Consider the following 24,063-nt stretch of genomic DNA (forward strand, 5'->3'; position numbering starts at 1 on the left):
GTCCTTCCTCCCACCCCAAAGGATCCCCTCCCCCTCCGCAACCAACCCCCAATTCTTACCTCCTCCAAGGCAAGATCTCTCCTGGGGATTCAGCTCAGCCTGGTAGATTCAGTTGAGGTAGGTCCAGTCCCTTCCTCCCTACACCAAGGCTGAGCAAAATGTCTCAGCATAGGCCCCAGGTTCTAAAAGCCAGCTCATGTACTAAGACCAGGTCCCAGTCCCACTGCCTGGGGGCCTCCTAAATAGTTCAAGCTAATCAACTGTCTCACTTATCCAGAGGGTCTGATCCAGTTCCTTGGGGGCTCCTCAGCTATTTACTATCTGTCCTACCTGTAAAATATTCTAGGACAATGGTGACAGAAAGCTTTTGGAATTTGGGAGTAACTGACCATTGTTCAATTTGACTCAAGACCCACTCTGCTAGATAGAACCCATACCCTACACTGCTCAGGTGGTCAAGAATCAGAAACTAGATATCACAAAGTCCTATGATAAAGCCATATATTACTGGTATAATAAAAAAGAGAGAAAGAAAAGTAACACTAATAAAACAATTCCTAATGATGTTCTGCTATACTCAAAGATCTGTGCCTTATTCAGCCATCAGAGAACCTTCCTCCTGCAGCAGCTGGGAACAAATACAGAGACCCACAGCAAGACAATACACAGAGACTCTGGAACACACAGGTCTAAATTAGATGCCGTCATCGAATACCACTGCTCAGAGCTCAGGGAACCTCACAAAAGAGAATGTAGAGTGTAAGAGCCACAGGGGATGGAGTATAACAAGAGGACAACTGGGCAAAGATCATATGAACTCAGAACTGATGCAGCAAGCGTGGGGCCTGCGTGGATCAACACCAGGCCCTCTGTGTATGTGTTATAGTTTTCAGTTTAGTAATTTTATGGGGTTTCTGGGTGTGTGGATGAGTAGGTATCTATTCTTGTGCATGCCCTTGGAGCTCTTTTGCTTTTACTGATTTGCCTTGTCCAACATCATCGTGATGGTTTCTATTTTACCTTACAATATTTTATTTTGTTGTGTTTTGTTGTTACCTCTAAAAGCCTGTTCTTTTCTAATGAGAGCCAGAAAGTCAACCCAAAAGTGAGAGGAGGTGGGGAGGAACTGGGAGGAGTAGAGGGACAGGAAACTGTAATCAGGATATATTGTGTGAGAAAAGAATCTATTTTTAATAAATGGGGAGGAAAAAGAAGAGAGCTATCTTATAAAATCAATGAATTTCATGATGCCCCTTTAAAATGAGAATACCAAAACAAAATATAACTGGTGACTTTAGTCTCTCCTTTTCTTTGGAAAGCTTCCCAACTCTGTGTTTTTCTTTTCTTGAAACTATGAATTATGTATGTTGAGATTCTGAACAATTATTGCAATTGACAGGTTTCCATTTCTTTATAATAATATTTTATTCAAGTTTGTGAGTGTTCATCTGCATGGTTTTCTGTGCTATGCATGCCTACATGATGGCCATTGAGCCCTAAAGTTGGTACCAAACCTTTGGCACTGGAGTCAGGTACTGTCTAGAGCTGCCCTGTATACAGAGAATGAAGGTGGGTTTCTCTACAGGTAAGTACAAGCCCTCACTGCACAGCTATCTTTCCAGCATCCAGGTTCACATCTGTGGTGCACATTTGTTATGCAGCTATTAACTAACCTATTTTTTTTTAAATCTTTATTTGTGTGGGTGTTTTGTTTGTTTGCTTGTTTTTCGAGATAGGGTTTCTCTGTGTAGTTTTTGTGCCTGTTCTGGAGCTCACTCTGTAGATGAGGCTGGACTTGAACTCACAGAGATCCGCCTGCCTCTGCCTCCCAAGTGCTAGGATTAAAGATGTGTGCTACCACCACCTGGCAACTAAACTATGTTTTAAAAAATGAAGGAAAAATAATAAATGTTACTATGTCTATGAAACCTAAAATTCTGTTAGGCAACTGAGCTCAAATACTAAAGAAAAGAATAGTTGAAATGTGAAGCTATAAATTTTCAAATGAGCAAATTATTCAAAATTAATAGACAGTTTAATTCTCACATAGATAATACATTCATTTCAACCACAGATCTTTCTATTTCATTTAATACACTGACATATAATACATTCATTTATAGATATTATTCTCATCATTCTGTAGTGTAACCACATATGTAATTTTGAAATCATTATTCATCAGTATTTGCTGTATCCAGTCTAAGAAAAATTTAGAAAATATTAGTGATGTCAAATGCTGATTTTTTTATTTGCTTCATGATTATCAAACTATTCCTATTAGTAACTTCACAAAATATTTGATTCTCTTACTTGATAAAAACAACAACAAAGAACTTCTTTGATCTTTATTTATTCTATGTCTTCTGCATTCTGTATTCTCTTCATTCTGGAAAGGGTACATTATTGTCCCTAAAGCTCAGAATCTCAACTGGGCATGTTAGAATAGAACCAGGTGAGGTCCAGGTGCAGACAGGATTGATCCAGTGACCATGTTTGATAAAGGTTAACAGCTGTAGAATTTGAAGGCATAGTTTCACTCATCATAACTTTTACATCTGAGATGTGACACTGGGATCCTGATTGATGTCAACATATTCTTCATAATAGTACATTCCTGCCTCTGGATCCATAATGTGTATCTTATATTCCCAACAAGTTTGCTGATTATGAGACCATAATACAATGTAAAGTATAGTAAAAAAAAAAAAACAATATAGAGTATGACTATTCTAGAAAATATCTCTTATTAAAATTAACTTTCATGTTCATTTTATGTGACTGGGTATATTTGGTTGAATAAATGCTGCGGGCCGCAGGAATATCATAAGAACTCAGCTGGTTATGGCAAAGTCACTACCTGGAGGAATCAGGAAATTCCTCCAGAGGAAGCCAAATCCCAAGGAGTTTTTGGTGTTACTTGGCTTGTTATATATCAGCTGTATTCTGTTATGAAAAACATGTGTGCCTTCATAGTTTTCCCAATTGATTTTTCCCTAAGAAGGGCTAACAATGTGGACTGATCACTCTCTAGACATACAGGCATTTGGAGAACAGCCTCAGGAAAGGCTTTCTCTGGAATAAGATATCTCCCCTAGCCACTTTCAAGGACTAAAGGAGACATCACCCAGGTGGTCACCCAATTTCCGAGGATTAACAGTGATAACAACCCACAGGCGAGTCTCCTGATTTAAGATAAATTCCACAAGGAGACACCACCTAGGTCAGGTGGACCTTAAGTAATAGCTTTACACAATTGAGCTCAGACCCTCCTTTCTTACAGCCTTACTAACTTTATAGACCTCTAACTACTTACCTAACCACTTCTAGGAATATTTAGATAACGTTCTGTGCTAACAGCTATGCTCAGCCAGAACTCCCAGTTCAAGTCTCCCTGTAATTATCATTATTGGTAGCATCCGGCCAGGTCCATCACCGGATGGAGGAAAGTACCTTATCAGAGTTACCTCTGTACTCTCTAAGAACAGACTTAAGCATCCAGGTTACCTGTTTGAGAAGGCCTGGCGGATGTGTCAATTAAGCCTTACTTCCTCCTTTCCTAAACCTTACCTCCAGTTCCAGATCTCCCTTTAACTATCACCAGAGGCATCTGGCTGTACACAGGTTGCCTAGAGACTGAGCACACTTTCCCCCACCCTGCAGAAAAATGGCAGATAGCTTGGACAGATAGGAGCTACAGGAAAAAAGAAGACAGTTTTATTTTCTCCCATTGACCTAGCAACTTATAGATTCTTAACACTTTCTACCAACCACGTTTAAGATTATAGTTGAGCACATAAGAGCCCTCTTCTTAGATATTACCTGAATTTAGCCTTTAGTTAACTCATTTCTCCATTGGTCACTTCCCTTTGGGGTTGCAAGTGATAATTAATGGTTGTTGCCTCCCTATGTGATTCTTATCACCCCTCCATTTGACCCTGGAAGCCTGGTTTTGCACTGCTAAAGGAATACTGCTTGTAACTGTATATATACCAGAACTCCCAGGGTACAATGAGACAGAGAAGAGAGAAGAGAATGGAAGAACTAGATGGGTAAGAACTTGAGAGGAACAAACTGAGATGGGGAAGAAGTAGATTGAAGGGCTACAGGAGAGTACTAGAGGAACGAGATGGAAGATGAGGAAGAGCCAGATGAGAGAGAAGGAGACGGGAGAGGAGATGATATGGGAAGGAACAAGATGGATGAGAACCTAGAAGGGGCAGAGCTAGACAAAGGAATTAAGATAGAACTTAGAGGGGATCGCAGACAAGTGTAGAGAGAAATCAGGCTAAAGATGACCTAAATATGAGAGCAGAATATAAGCTTAAAACTGTCACAGAATAATAAAGTATATGGACTAAGGAGTTTTGTGTACATAGATTCTCATTTCTTTTCATCAAAGATTAATTATCAGCTGGTTGTAGATTCTTCCCGGACCCTGGGAGGGGACTATCGAGGGGCTGGACCCCCTTAGTCCCCGATAAATAAATATGTCCCTTCTATCTGTGGCCCCTGCCTATAGAGTTTAGAAGAGAGTATCGGTTCTCATGGACTGGGATGGTGCTTTTAATCTCAATGCCAATCATAGAAAACCTGGAGGTCTATACAGACAGGCTGTGACGAGGCGGTCAGGTGGTTGGGTTTACAACCAATGAGAAGGTAGAACAGAAATACTATAAAAAGACAGACACGCAGGAAGTAGCTCTGGTTTGGAGAGGTAGAACCACTGCAGGAGGAAGGGTAAGGTTTTAGCTCTTAGCTCTGATCTCTTGGCTTCCTTCTTTGTATTGGTTCTGTGTTTCTTATTTAATAAGACAGTTGGTTACATCTACAACAAGACACAGGGAGAAGAGAATTAAAAGATCTAGGCCTTTAGGCTGAAGATGGATGCCCCAATGTTGCAGAGGAACTTTGGGTGACTGTCCACACAGCCAGATATCTCTGTCATTCTAGATTTTTGGAAATTGCTTACAATGCTCTTCCTATTTACTTAGGTAGTATTATATATTTCTGGGGTCTTTGATGTAGTAGACTAGATAATTATAATTTTCCTTGGTTATGATAAAAGATAAATTAGATATGAAACTTTAGACTAACAAATACAGGATAGATGATAAATTTTTTTTTTTTTTTTTTTTTGGTTTTTCGAGACAGGGTTTCTCTGTGTAGCTTTGCGCCTTTCCTGGAGCTCACTTGGTAGCCCAGGCTGGCCTCAAACTCACAGAGATCCGCCTGCCTCTGCCTCCCAAGTGCTGGGATTAAAGGCGTGCGCCACCACCGCCCGGCGATAAAATATTTTTTAATATTGCCAAACACAAATAGACTAGATATTATAACTGTAATTCCAGCTTGATAACTGTTCTATTATATGTAATTTTAATATGTTAAAGTTAAAACCTTCCTTTTTGATTAGACAGAAAAGCAGAAAGTGCTGAGGGATGAATTTCTGTATGCTGTGAATATGTGTTGCTCTGATTGACTGATAAAGCTGCACTTGCCAATGGCAAGGCAGCTTAGAGGCAGGCAGAAAATCCAAGCAGATATATGGGGAGAAGAAAGGAGAGGCAAAAGAGACACCAGCCACACCCAAGGAGCAGCAAGATGCCAGCAGTCCAGTAATGACACAGCCACGTGGCCACTTATAGATGAATAGAAATGGGCTAATTTATAAGAGCTGGCTGGCAAGAATCTTGCTATAGGCCATACAGCTTGAAAATAATTTTAAGCCTCTGAATGATTATTTTATAAGCAACTGAGGAACCAAGGGACTGGGCTGAACCTGAGAAAACTTTCAAATGCACGGTTGATTGTTTACTTGGCTACTATGGAAACTTAAATTAATGAACAGTGAGACAGAATTCATGGAACATCGAAACACTTTCTTAGAGTTTTGGGGTGTGTGACAGCTCAGGAAACACAACCACACAGTAGTGGGATGACAAAGACACATGGAGAAATTTTTGGCAGCAAGAGGCATTGTTTATAAAACACATTTGTCCATAATTATCTGCCTAAGGGCTTACTAGCAGAACAAGTCAATCTGAAATAGTATGCAGAAAGATGTTAGTAAGGTTATGTAGAAATTAATGAAATAGAGACTCAAAAGATAATTCAGTGACTCAACATGACAGATTTGTTTCCGTGAAGAGACTATAGTACTGGCAAAACATTGTTCACCTAATCAAAACTAAAAAAGGAAATCCATATGTATTAGAACCGGAGCTGGAAAGGGGACACTGAAATGTATGACAAAATGTCAGTGTTACCTTATGCAGTGTTGTGGAAAGTCATACACAAATCAATCAGAACTGAAGAAGTGAAGAATTCCTAAGAAACAAGTGAATAATCGACCTCCTTTGTTACAAAAGTAAAACACATTTTAAGCAGAGCTGAGACTGAAGCAGTAAGTGTTTCCTCTAACAGTGCAGGAGGATAGGACAGATTCAGCACAGAATTCTCCTTTCCTCTAGACAAACCTTATGCTAATGCCAAAAGGAGACCAGTAAATAAAACACAAGGAAAATGAATGCTAGAAAGTCATCATAAAGAGCTGGCTCTACCTTAACACCCAAAGTAGATGAACTCAAAGTAACATGTGAAAAAAAAACAAAACAAAATAAAACAGACAAACAAAAAACACAGAAGAGTTGATGGGATCCATGCAGACACAGATATTCTCTCTGAATTACAAGGAAATGGAAGGAAAGCTGAGTTCACAACAAGAATGCAAGACCTACAAAATCAATCAATGTAAAACACCAAATATGTGGACTCAGTGAGAGAAGAAAAATGGCTACGTCAATAGATATACAAAAGCCCTGTGGCAAAATATGGCAATTGCTTAGTATAAAGCTCTCAAAAATGTGAGAACAGGAGAAACACACCTCAGCATAATGAGCATGAAGAGACACAAAGGTAAACCAAACAGTACAAAAGAAGGACAACTTGAATTATTCCACTTGAATCGGGACTAACTCAACACAGTGCATCAGTGTGTTCACAATTCAAGAAAGACAGAGACATTTAAAGAGGACAACATAGGAGAGTCAGAAAGCAAGGGGACCTTCTTGAGAAAGCTCAGATCAGACCACTCACACTGTCTACAGATATCTTGGACTCCCTGGTCGTAGAATTCATTTTGTCAAAAACTGCTATGCAGGATGGGACAGAGGGCACAGTTACAAATGGCCATAACCAGATTTGGATCCTGTGTGCAATAATCCCAATCTGTCAGGCAAGGCATGCCCACGGGTGTCATAGGGGCAACACTATTTTATGCATACCAGAAGGTTTTTCTGGTTCAATATGAGGCCAGCTCCACAGAAGGAAATACATGGATGTACTGGGAACCTGGTCACAAGTAATGAAAAGGAAGGTAACAAGGTCTACACAGACACACAATACTGATATTTGCTATATGTACAAATACTCATCCTGCCTTTAAATGGCTCAGTTCACTCCCATATCCAGGGTGCTGCTTTCAGCCTGGGTCAAAGAAACTTTGTTTTCAATGGGCAACAGTCATGTCAGAGACTCATAATTTTTCAAATACTGAGAACAACTGACTGCTTATTACACAGCCAATAATGGGAAATCCATATTACAACATCAAGTATTTTTTCAGTGAAATTTTCCATAATCATTAATGAAATAGAATCTGCCAAAACCCAGTTTCCTGTCCTGTTCCTACTACCATTTGACACCTACCCCACCCCTTCCTCAGTCCCTCTAACATACCTGGGTCTTTTGCTACTGTCTCCTCTCTCTTCATCATCCAGGGCTCTTTGTTCTGATTCACAGGTGAGCAGGACTCACTGAGCAATTTGAGACTTGCATATGGGAAAGGGATTCTTCAGAAAACACCTGGAACTTTCCATGGAACAAAAACGAAAGAAGAAAACACCTGCCAAAGGATAAACATGAAGGAGAGAAAATATCACAAAAAATGTCTTTTTTTTCTCTGAGGATCTCACTTTATGGGATGTGAAACTTCATTCACACACAACTCACACACATGCAGAGTGGTCTGTCCAAGAACCCTGAGGGGGAGCAAGGGAGACTGCAAGAAAATTATTCTGACCCTCAGAACCAGACAGCTGCACTTCTAAAGATGAGATCTCTGAATAAAAGCCCTGAGAGTGTTATGCCCAGATCACAGGGACCCCCAAAAGACCACCATGGAGACTGAATCCCACAAGTAAAACCAAAGAGCCTTTTATTTCAAGCTCCAGAGCTTGGTCCCTCTGTCTGTTGTCTGTTGAGAGCAGAGAGCCCTGAGCTCAGGTGGGGCAGAGTTTGTTATCATAGCAGAGGTTGGGGTGAGAGGATTTCAAGGGCCCAGGACCCTGATTGGCTGACAATTGTCTAGGGGTATCTGTAAAACAAAAAATAGGTTTGTGCTAGACTCAAGGACATCTGGCTACCTTATCTAATGGTTGGAATGTTTGGGATGCTAGGTACTTCCTCATCCCTGGGTGGTATCAGCTTAAGGCTTTTCCTGGATCTGGATCATGCCTGCCAGTAAGTCTGTCACAGAAGCTGTGTCTAGGCCTCTAAGCCTGTCATAGTTGCTGTGTGGTCAAGCTATTTTGAGGCCCTTCCACAAGAGCAGGGTCTAAGCATTCCCACTTCTCCTACAAGAAGTTCACAGTCACAGCACTGAATGTCAACAGACCATGACATAAAATACAACAGTTTTTCCACATGAGCATGGCAGAGTCTATTTCTTGAAGGAGACATTTTCTCATGTAGGTGTCCAATTATAGTTATTCAAAAGGTGCTTTCTAATTTTGTGTTCGTCTTAATGAGTTTTCTATCTATAAATATTGTGTGGCCTGATAACATCTCACAGCATGTATACTGGGCTTACCTGGACCTTGTCGGGGGCAAAAAACTCATGACAAATGGCTAACTGAGGTGCCAATTAACATTTCAAAGAGGGCTTTTTTTTTTCTTTTTTGCTATGTGCTCTTTTGGCCACTAGGCTCCAGGTTCCTCTCTTGGCCTCCACCTCTCTCCCATCTTCTCTTCATTTCTCTCTCTCTTCTCCTCTCCCTGTTCCTGGACCAGTTCATTCTGGGCCCTTCCAGAAGCCTCGGGCTATTTTCTCCCTCATACCTACAATAAACCTTCTCCTCAGCCACATCTTAGAGCAGTCGTGTCCTGGTTTTTTTCATTCAGACCTAAGGTGTAATATCAAGAACTAAGCATATGAAGACACATTTCGGAATTCTGTGTTTACAACACAATGCATACATCTCAGGAAAATTAATGGGAAATAAAACTTTGCTCAGTAAATGTTAATATTTACAATCATAACCGTGGTGCTTTGTAACGTACATTTTCTGATTCAATCAAATCTACAAAAGTTCTGCATATGACTAATATCTACAAAGCTCTCTGGAAAAGCCAATTCCTCCGCCCAAAAGCCACTCTATTGAATAGGCAAGTAGTGGACCGGGGAAGTTAAGATAACATGCATGAATTACAACTCTAGGAGCGTTGTAACTGGTACAGTATCAAGAAACCCCGTTTGCAAACTACAGACACTGCAGATGCTCTATGAGATTATATGGTGAAAACATTCTGGCATCTATAAAAGAAAAAATCACGACACACCCCACTTCATAGAATCTCAACCTGACCGACAACAGAACGATGTCCACAACAGAATTTTGGAAGCTGTGTCCTTCTGAGCAGCCTCCGCGCGCACACCCCGGTCCCTCCCCTCCCGTGTCCCAGCCCCGCAGCTCCTCTGACCTGGGAGGTTCCAGGGCCGCCGGGCTGCGGTTCCCTCCACTGCGCTGCTGACTGCTGACTTTCCCAGGCCGCCCTGTGTGGCGGTGTTGTGCTTGTGCTAACACAGAAACTAGTTGGTCTTCTGGGAGGATATTGAAGGTGCTTTTATGGAAAACACAGAAAATTCTTTTCAAAAACTCAGGGGTGAATATAGAAGCTTGTGACTGTTCAAGATGCATAAAATAAGCCATTGAAACGGGCACAGCCTTCAACAGCTCAGTTACACTATCCCATCAATGCTCTGGGAATACTGAGGAAGGGGCAGTGGGAAGGAAATAAGAAAACACATGGGGAACCACCAGGACATGTCATGCTCTAGATGCCACACAGCTGTTGTAATCAGTAACCCAGAGCAACTGTACTCACCTGCACTGGGCTCAGTCAAGGCCAGCCCTGGCCACAATCAGTCTAGGAAGGGGAGAGGCTCACAGGGACCCTCCCTTTAGCTCTCAACTGTGGCTATGGAGAGATTTTAGGAGAAGGGGAATCACTGTCTTTACTGTGTCTCTTCTGCTAAGTCCAACAGGCTCCAACACACAGCTCCAAATCCACATTCTCACAGATGGCCCTGGTTAGTCTCGGTGGGTCAAAAGCAAAATGAGTAGAAATGAACATGAGAGAGAGTTATGGAATGAGAGAGAGAGATGGGGATAGAGAGGGAGGGAGACAGAGAGAAGGATGTGTATGGGCCAGGACTGTAGGGCGTAAGGGATCAGATTGTGCACTAAGAAAGGTACATCATGTGGAATAGCAAAAAGATAACAATAAAAGTTAAAGTTTTTCGTAAAAGTCCTTCACTTGCTTGGTTAGTGTTACCCCAAGGTATTTTATGTCATTTTTGGCTATTGTAAAGGGTGATGTATCTCTAATTGCCTTCTCATCTTCTTTGTCCATTGTATATAGGAAGGCTACTGATTTTTTTGAGTTGATCTTGTATCCTGCTATGTTGCTGAAGGTGTTTATAAGCTTTATCAATTCCTGGGTGGAATCTTTGGGGTCACTCAAGTATACTATCATGTCATCTGCAAATAGGGAAAGTCTGACTTCTTCCTTTCCAATTTGTATCCCCTTAATCTCCTTATGTTGTCTTATTGCTCTGGCTAGAACTTCAAGTACTATATTGAATAAGTATGGGGAGAGTGGACAGCCTTGCCTCGTTCCTGATTTTAGTGGAATTGCTTTGAGTTTCTCTCCATTTAATTTGATGTTGGCTGTTGGTTTGCTATATATTGCCTTTATTATGTTTAGGTATGTTCCCCGTATTCCTGATCGCTCCAAGACTTTTATCATGAAGGGGTGCTGGATTTTGTCAAATGCCTTTTCTGCATCTAGTGAGATGATCATGTGGTTTTTTTCTTTGAGTTTGTTTATATGGTGTATTACGTTGATGGACTTTCGTATGTTGAACCACCCTTGCATCCCTGGGATGAAGCCTACTTGATCATGGTGGATAATTGTTCTGATGTGTTCTTGGAGTCTGTTTGCCAATATTTTATTGAGTATTTTTGCATCAATGTTCATGAGGGAGATCGGTCTGTAGTTCTCTTTCTTTGTTGTATCCTTGTTTGGTTTAGGAATCAGGGTAATTGTAGCCTCATAAAAGGAGTTTGGTAATGTTCCTTCTGTTTCTATTATGTGGAACAATTTAGAGAGTATTGGTATTAACTCTTCTTTGAAGATCTGGTAGAATTCTGCGCTGAAACCATCTGGTCCTGGGCTTTTTTTGGTTGGGAGACTTTTAATGACTGTTTCTATTTCCTTAGGGGTTATTGGCTATTTAAATAGTTTATCTGGTCTTGATTTAACTTAGGTATGTGGTACTTATCCAGAAAAATGTCCATTTCTTTTAGGTTTTCCAGTTTTGTGGAGTAGAGGTTTTTGAAATATGACCTTATAATTCTCTGGATTTCCTCTATGTCTGTTGTTATGTCCCCCTTTTCATTTCTGATTTTGTTGATTTGGATTCTCTCTCTCTGTCTTTTGGTTAGTTTGGATAAGGGCTTGTCTATCTTGTTGATTTTCTCAAAGACCAACTCTTTGTTTCATTAATTTTTTGTATTATTCTCTTAGTTTCTAATTTATTAATTTCCCCTCTCACTTTGATAATTTCCTGACATCTATTCTTCCTGGGAGACTTTGCTTTAAGAACTTTAAGTCCCTGAAAAAAGAAATTGAAGAAGATGTCAGAAAATGGAAAGATCTCCCATGCTCATGGATAGGCAGGGTTAACATAGTAAAAATGGCAATCTTACCAAAAGCAATATACAGATTCAATGCAATCCCCATCAAAATACCAACACAATTCTTCACAGACCTGGAAAGAATAATACTCAACTTCATATGGAAAAACAAAAAACCCAGAATAGCTAAAAGAAACCTGTACAATAAAACAACTTCTGGAGGCATCACAATCCCTAACTTCAAGCTCTACTATAGAGCTACAGTAATAAAAACAGCTTGGTATTGGCATAAAAACCGACATGTGGACCAATGGAATCGAATTGAAGACCCTGACATTAACCCACACACCTATGGACATATAATTTTTGACAAAGAAGCCAAAAGTGTACAATGGAAAAAAGAAAGCATCTTCAACAAATGGTGCTGGCATAACTGGATATCAACGTGTAGAAGGCTGCAAATAGATCCATATCTGTCACCGTGCACAAAACTTAAGTCCAAGTGGATCAAGACCTCAACATAAATCCAGCTACTCTAAACCTGCTAGAAGAGAAAGTAGGAAGTAATCTTGAACGCATTGGCATAGGAGATCACTTCCTAAATATAACACCAGTAGCGCAGACACTGAGACAAACAATCAATCAATGGGACCTCCTGAAACTGAGAAGCTTTTGTAGAGCAAAGGATACGGTCAACAAGGCAAAGCGACAGCCTTCTGAATGGGAAAAGATCTTCACCAACCCCACAGGTGACAGAGGACTGATATCCAGAATATATAAGGAACTCAAGAAATTAGACATCAAAACGACCAACAGTCCAATTGAGAAATGGGCTTTAGAATTAAACAGAGAATTCTCAACAGAGGAAACCCAAATGGCTGAAAGACATTTAAGGAATTGCTCAACATCCCTAATCATCAGGGAAATGCAAATCAAAACAACTCTGAGATACCACCTTACGCCTGTCAGAATGGCTAAGATCAAAAACACTGAAGACACTTTATGCTGGAGAGGTTGTGGAGCTAGAGGAACTCTCCTCCACTGCTGGTGGGAATGCAAGCTTGTACAACCACTTTGGAAATCAATATGGCGCTTTCTTAGAAAATTGGGAATCAATCTCCCCAAGATCCAGCTATACCACTTTTGGGCATATACCCAAGAAATGCTCAATCATACCACAAGAGCACTTGCTCAGCTATGTTCATATCAGCATTGTTTGTAATAGCCAAAACCTGGAAACAACCTAGATGCCCTTCAACTGAAGAATGGATAAATAAATTGTGGCACATATACACAATGGAATACTACTCAGCAGAGAAAAACAATGACATCATACGGTTTGCAGACAAATGGATGGATCTAGAAAAAATCATCCTGAGTGAGGTGACCCAGACTCAGAAAGACAAATATGGTATGTACCCACTCATAGGAAGATACTAGATGTGGAACAAGGATGACTGAACTGCTACTCACATCACCAGTGAGGCTACCTGGAAAACAGGACCCCAAAAAAGACATGGAGAAATGGATGAGATCTACATGAACAGCCTGGTCATGAGTGGGAACAATGAAGAGCGACGGTCGAGGGAAAGAGAGTGGGAGATCCTAGCTGGATCAAGAAAAGAGAGGGAGAACAACGAATAGGAGACCATGGTAAATGAAGACCACATGAGAAGGGGAGGAAGCAGAGAGCTAGGGAGGCCCACGGAGATCCACAAAGATACCGCCAGAAAAGACTGCTGGCAATGGACGAGAGACGGCAGGAACTGACCTACTCCGGTAATGGGATGGCCAGACATCCTGTTAGTTGTGCCATAAACCCCATCCAAGGAAGGTCTGAGGAATCTGGATGCAGACATCCACGGCTGGGCCCTGGTGGAGCACTGGGAGTCTAATTAGTGAGAAAGAAGAGGGTTTATATGAGCGAGAATTGTTGAAGCCAGGGTTGGATAAAGCACAGGGACAAATAGCCAAACGAATGGAAGCACAGGATCTATGAACCAAAGGCTGAGGGGCCCCAACTGCATCAGGCCCCTGAACGGGTGAGACAGTCATTTGGCTTGATCTGTTTGGGAGGCAGCCGTGTGTTGGTGCTGGGTCCTGGGCTTGTTGCATGAGTTGGCTGTTTGAATCCTGGGACATATGCAGGGACACTTGGCTCGGTCTGGGAGGGGGGGACTGGTCCTGGCTGGACTGAGTCTACCAGGTCGATCCCGGTCCTCGGGGAGACCTTGATCTGGAGGAGGTGGGAATGGGAGGTGGGATGGGGGGAGGGGGAGGGGGGCGAGAGTGGGAGAACAGGGGAATCTGTGGCTATTATGTTGAACTAAATGATGTTGTAAAATAAATTTACTTAAAAAAATAAAAAAAAAAGTAAAAAACAAACAAACAAAAAAAAAGTTGTACAATTTAAAAAAAAAAAGGAAAAAAAAAGTTAAAGTTTTTCAGTTTCTCTCTTTATCTGGTTTGGTATCAGGTAATAAAGAATCTGGAAGCCTTGACTCCATTTTACACTAGGGAATACTTTAAGTAGATTCAGTATCAGTTATTTTTTGAAATTCTGACATAATTCTAGAATGAATCAATCTGCTTCTACAGTTTTCTTTTTAATCAGGGGGCATTTATTTCTGCCTCATTGTTGTTGCTGCTTATGAACCAGTCAAATTAGTTCATGTTGGTGTAATTTTGGTGCATGGTATGAATCGGGAATGATCATTTTTTTTTTTTTTAGCTTTTCCTAATTTATTCCCATGAAGGCTTTAGAGTCAGTAGGTATCAGGTATGCTTGTACACTCACGTCTCCTGATTAGGCTGTGCAGTTAGCTTGGGTACTCCTCAAGTCATATTGACAAAGTGTCCTGTATACATGGATATCAGGTAGATGCAGACTAGATCTTCTTAAAGATTACATCTCACCCCAGTAAGTATGACTATAACCAGGATAAATAACAAATTCTGACATGAATGTTGGAAAATCAATACTGTTATACACTGCTCATTGGTGCGTAAACCAGAGCAGCCACTTTAGAAAGGATTCTATATTATTTCCAAAACACTAGAAATAGAACTATCATGCATGCTATATCGATTAGCCCTTTATCCATTGATCTGATTGTTGCCTACAATTCCCTGTGTACACCCATTTCCATCTGCATAGGTTGAGGGAAAGAGATTCCAGAATTACTCAAGCCCCTTTAGAAATTCTCACTAAGAAATACATTTGTCGTGATTATGAGGACCAGGTTTCTCTGGTGTGTTCTGAGGTTTAAGCTGTGCTGTCATGACTATGTCAGGAAAACAGGCATCCTAGCTCTGCCTGGAGGTATGCACACAGAGAAAACCAATGCAAAGATAGGGGTCTGTCCTCAAAGCACAGGGTTTGGAGCCCATGGGCACCTTTCAGACGACAGGACAGCTCATTTCACATTGTGACAAGTTCTATTGTTTCTCTCTATATGGAAAAACTGTGATGTCACTAGCTAATAGATTCTGCATATGTGCATGGATTAAGCACATTAGTGATTAACTCCACATCACAAATAATCCTAGCTGAGTCAAGGGGAATAAAAGAGAGCATTTTCCCTTGCACCCATTAAATAAGAACAAGTCCAGATGTGAATTCTCTACTTGAAGTTCCCTGTCTCTTCCATTCCCTGGTTCTCTGTTCCATGAGTTTGAGTCTGTGTCTGCCTGAAAGTTGTCTTGTGAATCTACCCTGTGTGTCTTTTTGCTGTCTCTCTCTCATTCTCTGTGTGTCTCTGTTGTCTCTCTGTCTCTCTCCCTCTGTGTGTGTGTGACTGTCTGTCTGTGTACTCTCTCTCTCTCTCTCTCTCTCTCTCTCTCTATATATATATATATATATATATATATATATATATATATATCTATGTCTATAACAGTGTTTTTCTCTGTCTTTATTAAATAGCAAAGAAAGCATCACATGGGGTAGGGATGAGACATTAACCCCCTTGGAACTGGAATATGGATGGCTACAAGCCAACACATGAGTGCTTTGAACTGACCTCTGGTCCTCTGCAAGAGCATAAAGTGTTCTTTATTAGTGGGCCATCTCTCCAACTGCCAGGTAACATCTTCAAAACAAGAGTTTTAAAGGTTTGCATATTCTCGATATATGACATTCCCAGAAAAAAAAAAACAAAACAAAACAAAAAAAAAACTTGACATTACACTGATATTGAATGTCTTTACTGGAGAAGCAACCATTTCTCCCTGTTGCTCTACTCTGAGATTGTGTCTCAGAAAGAATGACTGGACCTCTTCTTGCCTTTTCAAATCAAAGTGTCAAAAATGCACATATAAACTACAATGATATTATCAACAGATACTGGAGACAAAACAAGAGCAATAACACATACCCACAGTATTAGTAAGAATCCAACTAACCATACCCACAATACAACTCAGCATGGAGCTTCTTGAAAAATAAAACAAACAAATTGAAAATGAGGCTGGATGTGAGAGGCAGGACCAGGTAGAGCTCTGTCTGTTGAAGGCCATCCTGCTGTGCATGAAGAGATGTAGGCCAGCCAGGGCTAAAAAGTGAAAAAAAAATTAAAGCATATATTTCCCACAAAACATTCACTTCAAAGCTGACACAAAACATTTAGAGTGAAGGATTTTTCAATGACAGAAAGATGTGCCCTGTAAATTTATTTCATAGGTTCTTAGAGAAACACTTTATTTAATAGTAAACTTTTCACACTTCAGCACCGGGACTGTCACTGATTCAAGGCACCAGGGATAGCTGTGTGACCACACAGAGCATCAGTGAGGAAGACGATGAGTAAGGCAACCATGTAACAGGTGGCACCCATGGCCTCAGACAGGAAAAAGCCTGCTACGGGCCGCAGGAACATATCATAGGAACTCAGCTGGTTATGGCAAAGTCACTACCTGAAGGGATCAAGGATTTCCTCCAGAGGAAGCCAAATCCCAGGGAGCATTTGGTGTTATTTGGCTTGTTATATATCAGCTGTCTGCTGTTATAAATATCACATGTGCCTTCATAATTTTCCCAATTGATTTTTCCCCAAGAAGGGCTAAGAGTGTGGCCTGATCGCTCTCTGGACATACACATTCCAGGGATTTGGAGAACAGCCTCAGGAAAGGCTTCCTTCCCCCCAGCCCATCTGTTTCTCACCTTTCAGCAATGGAATCAGATCTCTCCCTTAGCCACTTTCAAGGACTAACAGAAATAACAGTCCAGACCACCACATGCTAGTCTCCTGACTTAAGGTAAATTCCACAAGGAGACACCACCTAGGTCAGGTGGACCCTAAGTAATAGCTTTACACAATTTAGCTCGGTCCCTCCTTTCTTACAGCCTTACTAACTTTATAGACCTTTAACTCCTTACCTACCTAACCACTTCTAGGAATATTTAGATAACCTTGTGAGCTGACAGCTATGCTCAGCCAGAACCCCAGTTCAAGCCTCCCTGTAATTATCATCTTTGGCAGCATCCGGCCAGGTCCATCCCCAGATGGAGGAAAGTACCTTATCAGAGATACCTCTGTACTCTCTAAGAACAGACTTAAGCATCCAGACTACCCTTCTGAGAAGGCCTGGCGGATGTGCCAATTAAGCTTAACTTCCTCCTTTCCCAAATCTTACCTCTAGTTCCAGATCTCCCTTTAACTATCACCAGAGTCATCTAGCTGTACACAGATTGCCTAGCGACTGAGCACACTTTCCCCCACCCTTCAGAAAAACAGCAGATAGCTTGGACAGATAGGAGCCACAGGAAAAAAAGAAGACAGTTCTATTTTCTTCCATTGACCTAGCAACTTATAGATTCTTAACATTTTCTACTAATCACGTTTAAGGTTATAGTTGAGCACATAAGATCTCTCTTCTTAGATATTACCTGAATTTAGCTTTTAGCTAATTCATTTCCACATTAGTCACTTCCCTTTTGGGTTGCAAATGATAATTAACAATTACTGCCCTCTATGTGATTCTTATCACCCCTCCGTTTGACCCCGGAAGCCTGGCTTTGCACGGCTAAGGGATTACTGCTTGTAAGTGTATATGTATCTGGACTCTCAGGGCATGGGAGGACAGAGAAAATTGGGAAGAATAAATGACTAGACTAAGAGCTCAGTGTGCTGAGATTCTATTTCCTGAAAATAGTCCTCGCCATTCTTAGTTCTCTCTCCTGAGCCCGGGATGTATAGTATTAAGGCTGATCCCTCTAATATTATACAAGAAAAGCCCAGGACAAACAGGAGAAGGGCTGCTTCTTGGGAGATGGTTTCCTGGCATAGCCGATTACCAAACTGCCAACACCGCATCAATGCCAGCCTCTGATCCCTGATGCAGCTGTACAAACTGTGGCAGCCCAAGTACCAATACACTGTGCTGTGGTGTGAGTATCCCTGGAGAACACACTGACCTGGAAATCCCACCTGACCTGCTGGAGAAGGGAACCACTGCAGGGGGCTGTTGAGGTGGGGCCAAGCAGATGCCAGCCTGTTTAGATCACTGGCAAGGAGAGGATTAGAACTGGAGAAATAAGCACTATCTAGCTGGTCTTCATTACTTCAATCTAGCCCTTATCAGTTTACCCCTTTTCATGCCAGATGTTAAGGACACCAAATGCTGAGTAGGAAAGAAGGTTTTAAAAGAAACATCATGAACCTTGATAGCAATAAAGATGGGCAGCCACAATTTTGGAAAGTAGCAGACACTCCAACACAAAACTCTCAAAACACACAAAGAAAGAATACTGACCAAGGATAAAATGTAGCATTTGTTAGAATGCTATATTATCAGCATGGGTTCATTTTACTCAACAGTTTCCAAACACATGACACAATCACTAGTAGAATGGTAGGGAGAAAACAGACAGAAATGCTGGGAAAGTTCAATGTCTAACACTTAGTGACAGATAATGAAATCCAACAGAATATTAGTGAGAAAGAAAATCATGAACAGCACAGAAAATGAATAATGCCCAGCAGTCTAGAGAATCATCCACACAACAGGAGAAGATGCCCAGTCTTCCCCAACTCCAAGGAGCAATCTCCAGTGTGGAAAAAGATTAAGAAAGAGAACAAATGTTCAAACCTTGCAAAGATAAATGCTGAAAAAAAATTATTTTTGTACCTAACTGGAATTCAAATATCAACAACAGAAAGAAAGTAAAGTACATAAATGACAAGTGAAAACTGGTGCATTACTAGCATGTTTATATTCACACATGAGACAATGTAGAAGGTGAGTATTCCATTACACTCAGGCAAAGGAAGACATTAAAACAGAACTAGAAAATTAAGCTCCTTTAATGTTAGGAATGGGTCTGAGCATCTCAAAATAATGGCAAGGTAAAAAAATCTTACTTCTGTGGGAGCAAGCATAGCTGTGCCAAGTCCAGCATGCAAACAGATTCAGCAAGGGTCCAACCAGGAGTTCTGTCCTAACTGGAAAGGGGCTAGTGTTTGACTGGTCAGATCTCACCTCACATACTTATGACAGTGGCTAAGTTAAAACAACGCAGTTGACAACGTGGACATCATTTTGAGCACCAAATGAAACCGTTATTTAACATTTTGACCTCAAAAGTGTTGTTGACCCTTGAGAAATTTGAAATAATCCCAAGCAGCATAAGTTATATTTTTCTGAGATGGAATTGTGTCTTATTTCAGCCTTTGTCAGAAAAGATGACAAATTCTGTTTACATTTCTCACACTTATTTGTACATTTCAAAATGTCTGGTGAATTCCATGAGTGGTGGTGCATGTCTTTAATTCCAGCACTCTGGAGGCAGAGGCAGATGGCTCTCTGTCAGTCAAGTGCAGCCTGGTCTACATAGTGAATTCCAGGCCAGCCAGGGATACTCAGTGAGATCCTACCTCAGAAAAGCATGTCTGAGGGCTGGAGACGTGGCTCAATGGTTAAAGTACTGGCTGCTCTTTCAGAGGACACAGGTTCTATTCCCAGCACCCACATGGCAGCTCACAATCATCTGCAAATCCAGTCCAGGGGAAACATTGACCTTTTCTGGTTTCCTTGAGTACTCCATGCAGAGGGTCCAAAGACATCCATGCAGATAAACACCCAATACATAAAATAAAAATAAATAATTTTATAAAAAGCCCAGTGGAACCATCTGGGGTGATGTTTTCACTTTCTGATTTACGCATAGGAGGAGAAAAAGAAGTATATTTTATTTATCTGGGTTTTAGCAGAGAAACCTGAGCTCAATACAGCCTTGGTTTTACAGTGAGTAATCTAACACTCTGCTGCCTGCTACCTTGGTTTTTAATGTTACTAATCATTTGTTCTGTAGTGTTGGTGGTCAAACCTAGGGACCCACAAAACTAGTTCAGTGCTTTATGACCCATCTACCTCATTAGCCCTGCTGGCAATTGTTGAAGTCTTTGCTTACAAATACCATCTGCCTTCCTCCTGTATCTACAGTGGAGGCACCAGCCCATGTATCCCTGTAATCAGGAGAAGGTGGGCAGCTGATATTGGAACAGGCAAACTCCTATCCTGCAAGAATGGAATGGGGCCAGGCTAGAGAGATTGCTGAGAAGTTAAGAGCACTTGAGGCTCTTATCCAAGCACTTAGGTTCAATTCACAGCTCCCACATGGTGACTCATAGCTGCTGTGACTCCAGATCTAGGGATGCAACACCTTCTTCTGACTTCCAGATACACCAGGCATGCATGTGGTTCAAAAACACAGACATACAAAAAATACACATAAAAATTTAAAAATTAAGGGAATGAGAAGAATTATTGAGGTAAGTGAAGTAAGAGAAGGGACAAGGAATTCCAGAGAGGGAAACCTACTTATTCCCATCTCTCTCTTTCCTTTCCTTCCAGGCTGGCCTCTCAGTCCTTACAGAAATCAGAAAGCCATGCCTATCGAGACAGCACCATTCTTAAGGAGTTTAAAGAGATCTGGAGTAAGGAACCAAGAATGCATGTTAGTACAACAGGCTGCCTGTAGTTAAGTCTTGGAATCCAGAGAAAGAGGATCCCAGAGCAAACTGAATTGCAAGACTACCTGTGTCAGCAAGCTCTGAGTTTGATTTAGGACCCACCCTCTGCTGGTTTGAAGGAGAATGCTGCTCACTCCACTTTTCCCTTCTGGGCACATTTACTAAACTTTATTTTGAAGGAGGGATGAAAGAAATAAGAGAAAATCAGAATAGATTTTCTCATTTAATTAGAAGCGCACTGCACCATACAATGCTCCCAGTCTTTTTGGATGAAGTCCTTTCTGAAGAGGACCCACTTCATTAATCCTGTTGAAGAAGGAGTGAATATGACCAGAAAGAAATACTGCAGGCAGATTATGACATTTTCCAGATTTGGAACTTCCCACACAGTCTCAGGTGAAAATAGGAAAGTTTAACCAATATCTTCCACATGGTAAACAACTCTATTTATCTGAAGACATGATAGAGTGTATCACAGAAGTGGACAGGTGAGTCTGAACTAACAGTGCTGATTTACACTACCCAGCTGTAACCACGGTCAAGTGGGGCCATTTGTGCTTCCTAACTCACTGAACTGAAACAGATTGTCAAGTAATAATCAATTTCTGCTCTCCTAAAACTGTCATAGTAGAAATTATAGCTGTAAAATGCATTAGGCGTCTCCAACATTTCATTTGCAGATCTCTGGGAAATGAGTTCTTCTTTCATTTTCTCTTTTTAATAGGGTTTTTTTTTTACTGATTATTTGAGGATTCCAGGCATTATACAGCAATATTCTTTTGGTACCATTCTGATTACTGCATAGTGTTTTCTTCTCTACTGCTGAATCTCTGACGGAGATGTTAAAAACTTTGAGGCTAATTGTAAGTAAGGTGTTGGAGAAAAGAAAAAGCAACCAGGCCACTAATTGATATTATAAAATGTTGTTCAAGCATTTTTACCAGGAGGTCATAAATGGGAAATGTATCTAAATATACATTAAAGTTTTCATGGCTCATTTTAGATATTTTATGAATTATAAACTTGGGTTTAATTAAATTTGTTTATTTTCTTTTTTATGTGCACAGATGATTTGCCTGCGAGTGCGTCTATGCACCACATGACTGCCTGACAGGTGTGAGTATCAGAAGAGGGATTCACCTCCCCTAGAAATGGAGACAGCTTTGACTCCATTTTGTAGGTTCTGTGTATGAAGCCTGCGTCCTCTTCAAGTACATCCAATGCTACGGAGCACTGAGCCATCACTCCAGCCCCAACCCTAACCCATAGAGAAATTGGCCAGTAGGTGACTCTTCCTTTGTCCCTTCCATCTTGCACAGCTCCTTTAAACAAACCGTAAGTTGTTGGGCTTCTTTATCTGAGTGAAGAGGTACTGGTAGTAATATACAATTGCCTTTCTGGAGTGCTGCAAATGAAATACTGGGTTTGTATCTCCCTGGGAATTCTAAGGTATGTTTCTCATGTGTCTGGTTTTATAGTATTCGCTTAATACTGCCTGACTTCCAAGTTGTGTGTTGAAAGGCTTTAGCTCCAGGAAAACCTTCAGTTTAATCTGAAGTGATAGCTCAAGTCACTCATATAGAGTGAAATCAATTGTGACTGTCATGTCCTCAGAGAGATAAGGAGAATCATTCTCAGAGAACAGGGCTCATGGGCAGAAATTTAGCTACTGAGTTACAAATGCACTTCAGAGGAGAGAAGCAAATCTCAAGCCTGCCCAAACAGGCCCCTTTTCAACATCACCAAACCATCAACTGGAAGGAAATGGAGGACTGAAAAACCCATCTATGTCCTACTCCCAAGTATGCCTAATTCAATGCAGAAGCAAAAGATATGTGAGGATATCAACATGGCATGACACAAAATGCCACAGTCCTGTACTTAGGTGAGTAAACTAATGACATACTAAACAAAGAATCCAAAGAATGGTTATGAGAATGTGCAATAAAATAAAAGAGGCAACAATCACTTCCTAGGGGGATTCAGTGAAATTCCAAAAACTTGCATATCTTAAGGAACATATTTATGGTGTGACAGAAATTCAATAAAGATAACAAAATAATGGAAAATGAAATGGAAGTGGTGACAAATACCTTTAATCCTGGTTTATTGGCCTTTTTATGTTTTGATTTTTATCTTTGAGTTTTGTAAGTTTTTTGGTTCTTGGGTTTTTTTGTTTCTTTTTTTAAAGATAAAGAAAACATAATGTTTAGTGCATAGGAGTTGTAGACTATTTGGATATTTGATAGAATATAAAATTGATCAAAACATATGGTATGAAAAATATATCAATAAAAGGTAGTAAAATGAAAATAAGTTCAAGTCATTAAAGAAAGAAATTGAAGATTTCAGAAGATGGAAATATGTTTCATGCTCATGGATTGGTTCAAATAATATAGGAAACATGGCCATCTTAAGGAAGGTAAACAACAGATTAAAATTCCCATCAAAATCCTGACATAATTCTTCATTTTATTTTATTTTTTTTTACTTCTGGTGTTTGGTTTTCTCTTTGTTGCCCTGGCTGTCCTGTAACTCACTTTGTAGACCAGGCTGGCCTTGAACTCAGAGATCTCCCTGCCTCTGCTTCCAGAGTGCTGGAATTAAAGGCATGCACCACCACTGCCAGACATCTTCATAGATCCTAAAGAAACAATTTTCAGCTTCATATGAAAATACAAAAAAACCAGGAAAGTCAAAACAAACCTGAATAATAAAAGAATGGTGAGATATTGCTCTACAAAGCTATAGCAATAAAAACACCATGGTATTGCGGGGGAGGGGGAACAGATACATTGATCAATGGCATAGTTAGTGAGCTAAAAAATCAGCTAAAGAATGAAATATTGTTGGCCTCCCTGTTCCAGGGTTTTAGCCCCAAATCCGATGGTTTCTTTGATATGGCATAGGGGGAGACAGAATGAAGTGCTTTGGAGCTTGCAGAAGACAGAAAGAAAGTGTGCTACAAAATTCTGTAAGTGACACACATCCTCCAAACTGTGCTGTGTCAGTGAATGACATTGAACTCAGGGTTAGATCCTTATGATTCATTGTCTGGGAAACATTTATTCTCTACACAAAAATGTAGTGATTTATTAGGAAAAAAATCTTTA

General features: G+C 40.6%; 2 protein-coding genes and 1 pseudogene across 3 annotated transcripts in view; 1 reads left to right on the forward strand and 2 right to left on the reverse strand.

Annotated features, from left to right (window-relative positions):
• The window catches only part of LOC114688971, a 364,483-nt pseudogene extending 354,659 nt beyond the window's left edge, over positions 1-9,824 (reverse strand).
• The window catches only part of LOC114688539 (zinc finger protein 54-like), a 406,652-nt gene extending 396,821 nt beyond the window's left edge, over positions 1-9,831 (reverse strand). For both annotated transcript variants that reach the window (XM_037202728.1, XM_037202727.1), the window contains exon 1: positions 9,760-9,831. The gene's annotated coding sequence lies outside the window, so the exon portion shown is untranslated. The remainder of the gene's footprint in view (positions 1-9,759) is intronic.
• Positions 1-24,063, forward strand: part of LOC114683966 (zinc finger protein 729-like) — a 279,247-nt gene that overhangs the window by 118,030 nt on the left and 137,154 nt on the right. The window lies entirely within an intron of this gene.

This window comes from Peromyscus leucopus, chromosome 1, assembly GCF_004664715.2.
Source record: "Peromyscus leucopus breed LL Stock chromosome 1, UCI_PerLeu_2.1, whole genome shotgun sequence".
NCBI lineage: Eukaryota > Metazoa > Chordata > Mammalia > Rodentia > Cricetidae > Peromyscus > Peromyscus leucopus.